The 5,628-nt window shown below is 35.6% G+C and overlaps 1 long non-coding RNA gene across 1 annotated transcript; it reads right to left on the reverse strand.

Moving 5' to 3' along the window:
• Positions 1-937: 937 nt before the first annotated feature.
• On the reverse strand, positions 938-5,255 carry LOC144351343 (uncharacterized). The gene is made up of 2 exons (XR_013420429.1): positions 5,168-5,255; positions 938-1,174 (listed from the first exon to the last, which is right to left on the reverse strand). It is a non-coding gene; the product is annotated as an uncharacterized LOC144351343 (long non-coding RNA).
• Positions 5,256-5,628: the final 373 nt, after the last annotated feature.

The raw sequence follows: 5,628 nt of genomic DNA on the forward strand, positions 1-5,628 counted from the left end.
TTGGTAAGCTGTTGTATGTTGCGTTTTCCGACATCCCACCACATCTGGATAAATTCAAAGCGTGATTTTTGTTGTTGCCATGACAACCAATAATCATTAATTATAGAGCAATATTCCTCGTCTTCAAGGAGGCTGACATTAAAAGACCACACTGGATTCCGGTTTGATATACTGTGTATAGATAAAGTGAGTGTGACGGGTTGATGATCTGAGAAGTTGAAATGTGGTTGAATAGTGCATTGTTTAATACGAGAAGCACACGACTTTGGTACCAAGAAGATATCAAGCCGTGAGCATGTACGTAGTACCTCAACTCCAAGTAAACTGTTTATTGTCGGCGTTGACATGGCGCCATGTGTCGACGACTTTAAAGCGTCTAGCGACATGAGAAAGAAACCTGGAAGAAGGTAAATGTAGCTCTGTGCTATTTTGTCTATCCAAACTTGGATTAATGGTGCAATTAAAGTCACCACCCACAATACAAGTATCGCTGTTTATATCATTTAACAGGGATTTTAGTTTTTGAAAACATTCCAACCTTTCTAGTCCATCTGTGGGTGCATAAACATTCACCAGATGTACAGGAAAATTGTCCAGCTCGATGTGTGCATGTAGCAAATGACCTTCTACAACATTGTGAATGGAGAAAACATTGACCTTTGACCCGGGTTTGAATACAATTGCCACACCTGAAGAGTGGTTGTTACCGTGGGAAAAGAAGCACTGACCTCTCCACACTACTTGCCATGCAGCCTCATCGCAAGCATTTGTGTGCGTCTCTTGTAAAAAATAAACATGACTTGAATAATTAGATTTCAGAAAATTAAATACTTGGTAACGTTTATAGGCATCACGACCACCTCGTATGTTCCATGTAGTAGCCTTAATATTTGCCATTAATAACACAAGAAGTAGAATGTATATAATACGCATGATAGATGTTAACAGTGATGTCATTTATTATATATATATAGTAAAATCAGTTGGGTTGTGTTTTTACAATTTTTTCTATTTCTTCCCTCCACCTTTAGGAAGACCACGCCTCGAATTTACTGCATCGGATCTTGCAGTTTCAGGTAGGTTAGTCGTCTTTGCTTGCAGAGCATGTTTCCATATTCTGGCTGCCATTCGTTGCACGAGATGTTTTGCAGGCCAATTCGTGACAATTGTTCAGCTAAAAATATAACAAATCTTATAATTAATACCCAATTAAATCAAACACGGGTACAGAAGCAGACCAAAATGATGACAATTCATCATATTTCACCAGCAAGATGTTAGTGAAGGGTTTTTTACACTGATTCACATGCATAATGTATACCTTGGTTTTGTTGAAAATACACCTTCATAGTAAATAATGTATATCAAAATACCACACTTGCTCTATTAGTAGCACATGTATAAAACATTCACTGTGAAAAGTAACCCTAAGTATGATACTTGAATTGAGACCCAGCAGAAGAAATTCCTTTTACAAAATCTTGTCAACCAGTGTTGAAGTATACATTTCAGGATAAAATTTGTTAATAGTTTCATATTTGTAAGAACATATTTTTATCACACTCTCCATGACATATTACATCCAATATCATTGGTGGCCTCAACAGAATCAAGTAAACTATATTAGTTTAAATTTGATAAAAAAAAAAACAGATGAGAAGTCATTTTTGATCTCATGGTGAAAGTCTGTTTGTCTAATATAAAATCTTATGTACATGTGAAGTTTGAACTTGATTGGTCCAACCATCACGGATATGAGGATCCTTAACTGCATTCTGCACTGCAAAATAGCCATCAGGCCGCCATTTTGAAATTGATCCACAAACAAGCAGCCTCTCGGCTGAGATCGCCTCGCTGTTAGCAGTGCACATTACAATTAAAGAACAGAAGATATCATTAGAAAATGAACAATATGCATAGTATCAATGCAATGGGACTTACTGTTTTCAACAAGAATTTAAAAATATAATTTTTCACCATAAATGATTGTTGATTTTTAACAAGAAGTCGAAAATATCACTTTTTACCAAAAATGACATTTGTAACACGCCACACGCTTGTAAGAGGAACAGTTAGCATTTAATAGAAAAAACGACAATGGTAAAATACAAGTCTTAATAAAATACAGAAGCACAGAACACAATATAATAAAAATAACACAATATAAAAAAAATAAAAATTCGGACTACTAACAATTTTCTGGTTTTCATAGATCACGGTTACTAGTTTAGTAACCGTGCATAGATGTTAAACAACCGTCAAAAGTTCAAATACTTTTTGTTTTAACTATCTATAATTTTATGCACGCAATCTGACCTTTTGACCTAGATTTGGCTGGGATTGACTATTTTATTTTAAACAATATTCTGACGTGAGGCACTGCTACAAAATGTATTTCAACAGAAGTATGACATGGTTGTCCGGGTTTCTTTTCCTGACTGTGTTGAGTTTACGATTTGTATAATTATTGTTATTTCCCCCAAGGAGAACACAAGCCCAAGGACCATGAAGCTAAATAGAAGTCCCACGCATGGACTGAGTGAAAGAAAATATTTCTAAGGCTAAAATAAAACCTAATATCTCTTTGTGTATTTGTCAATTTTGCATATATTTGTTGTGACAGTATGTTCGTAAATATCTGGAAAAATCTCGTCTTTCGTTAATAATTTCATTTGTTTGAAATGTCTACCGACCGTGTCCCAGTAATTTGTTTGGAATATCGATCCCCGTTGGTTTCTCCAAACGGTCCCGACGTCCATTATTCAACACAATCAACATTTATTTATCATAATTCATGGGGATCATGTTCCGTAATTTGCGGGCTGTAAAACCAAATAATTAAACATGTACTATTTATTATATATATTTTTTATACTTCGTGAAACTACAACACAGCGTAGAGTTGTCGCAGTGAAACAGTCGCCTTGAAATCGATGGAACTTCAATTATCCATTTCTCGCCTTGAAATAAAATTAAAAAAATTCGAAGAGCATCGGGGATATATTATTAACCAGTCTTACCAATCGCTAGCTTTATTTTATTCAAATCTATAAAATTCACGAGTTTTTCAACATTTGTTGGCAACTTCCGCGCTAAAAATGGTTGAAAATGTGGGTGTGGTTCTCTCGCAAAGTCCCGTTGATAATACGGACAAATATGGTTCTGTGACTTTCAGCAAATCAATGATGTTATAACAAAGCATATTTGATGCTAATTGAAGGGTCGTCGTACTGTCCAATCTCCGGCGTCGATTCACTGTGCTGTGACAGGCTTCACAATCATTCACTGAAAAACATCGGTGTATTTTGACAAACGGCTGGGTTTTGACCTCAGTTCAAAAAAAGAAAAAAAGAAAAAGTGGACTGAGATACAAATCAGTTTTGCAAGTTGGGAAATAAGGTAAACCAGATTGACCTCAGTTCAAAAAAAAGAAAAAAAGAAAAAGTGGACTGAGATACAAATCAGTTTTGCAAGTTGGGAAATAAGGTAAACCAGATTGGGGTCGATGATATTCAGTATTGTGTATAATGAGTTTCAAATTGTTCATCGACTGGTCACCAAATATTTACGGCTACAACTAAATGAACACTTTTTTTCTGAAGCCCAATAAATTATTTCTGCACGTCAAGTGTTATTCGATTTTTTACCAGGCCTGTGGCTCGTTTTATTCGAAAATATTTTTTTGTGAGAATACTTTTAAAGTACGTAAAGATCGAGCTCAGGTCACTGATCGTGACTTAATTTTGAAAATTGGATGTAAAATTTTACCAGACCGACGCCACCACAACCATCCAATCATAGTTGGAAATGTACGCATTTGTTTTGGAACTTTGTATTTTATAACAAGAACAGTTTCATTTCGTATAGCATATTGTGTTGTTTCCGAACGACGATTGCATCGTGTGATTTAAATTTATCCCGTTTTTCCTTGCAGTCAATATGACACACGTCACCTTGCAGATTGCAATGTACTTCACATAGTTTTTGGTACCCAATACTCGCAACATTAAATAATTAAACAAGATATCTTTTTAAAATGTCATTTTACTCTTGGTCATATTTTATTCCCCTTACCGCTTTGAATTTCAAATCGATTACATATCGAACTTCTGTACATGTGTTTTTCTCTACTGCCTTTCCATGTGAAAATAATGAGGTCAAACTCATGTCACAATACTTTGAAGCTGATGTCATGTTGATGCCATGAGACTGCGAAGCTGAGGCCACGATGATGCCACAAAATAAGAGCGGCGAACACAGCTTCAATTTTCAATGACGCGAAGCTGATGCCACAATGATGCGATGCGGAGGCGACAATAAAGCCATGCGTGTGCGACAATGATGCCACAAAAGCCAAAGCTTCCGCGAGAACTGTACTGTATGTAGTATCAAAGCAATTGGACTTGCGGTTTTTAACAAGAAGTCAAAAATATCACATTTTACCAAAAATGACAAAAATATTCATCAAAATTAGAGAATTGAAGATATGATCATGAAATGAACAAAACTGAGAGAGGTCTACCCAAGATACATATACACCAAGTATCGAAGCATTCAGGCTTGTAGTTTTCAAGAAGAAGTCGAAAAAGTAAAACATTGACACGGACGACGGACAATCACTCATATGATAAGCTCCGCTCAACAAAGTCGAAAGCGGAGCTAAAAAAATTGTGTGCTCAAGCTCCCATTGTGTTTACTGTATGTACAACCTTTAAACCAAATTCATCCAGACATGACAGAGATTTGGTTCTGGAATTGTGAAAATGTGTGAACTTAACGAATCACATGCAAGATACTGCTGGATACAACCGAATGAATCAGATCAATCCACAAGTCTCCATTTTCGAACATCGTCTGAAGGGGACTAAAAATGTGTTGAGCTTCCATGAATATCACACAGAAGAGTGCCAGGATCACTAGCAGTGATACAGTTATGTAGGTGAACATTTTGCTAAATAGTGCTCATATGCTATCAGTTGTTGCTGGCAATGTACTGTAATGGGCTGAGCATATTTGTTTGAATCATCAAACAAGCTCCACTGTAAAGCAATGCACATTTCAATCAGAGAACTGAAGATGTGATCACAAAATGAACAAACGCATTTCAAATGCATACTTTGCAGTAATAACTTCATATTATCAGCAAAAGTATAACTATGAAACTTACTGTGATTAAAGTGGTATTATCCCAACCACACAAATCAATTAGTGTGTAGGTTCAGATTCGTCATTCAGCAACTCGGTTAAGCTCTCATCTGTTGTACACTCTAACATCTGAAATAAACAAATAGAAAAACACATAATGCAATAGTAGCTGAATTTCAAATAAAATTAGGTTACTTTTTGGCATTGTCAATTCAATCTTTATTCAATGTTGAGCCAATTCAGAAATAATGAGTGTGTTTGAATGTAATAAATTTTTGGCTGTCAGTCAGTAATTTCTGCTTAAACAAAAAATGAACATCAATTATACATCTCTGCCTGTTTCCAGTAGGGAGCCAGGTTTACTATTAAATGTTGACATTTTTTTACCTTCTTTATAAACATTCTTGCATAGGTGTCAGGTACATCTGTTAAACAGAGATGCTGCATAATAACACTGGGGTCTTCATCAAATATTTTAAAAAT

This window comes from Saccoglossus kowalevskii, chromosome 13 (assembly GCF_978046115.1).
Source record: "Saccoglossus kowalevskii chromosome 13, keSacKowa6.1, whole genome shotgun sequence".
NCBI lineage: Eukaryota > Metazoa > Hemichordata > Enteropneusta > Harrimaniidae > Saccoglossus > Saccoglossus kowalevskii.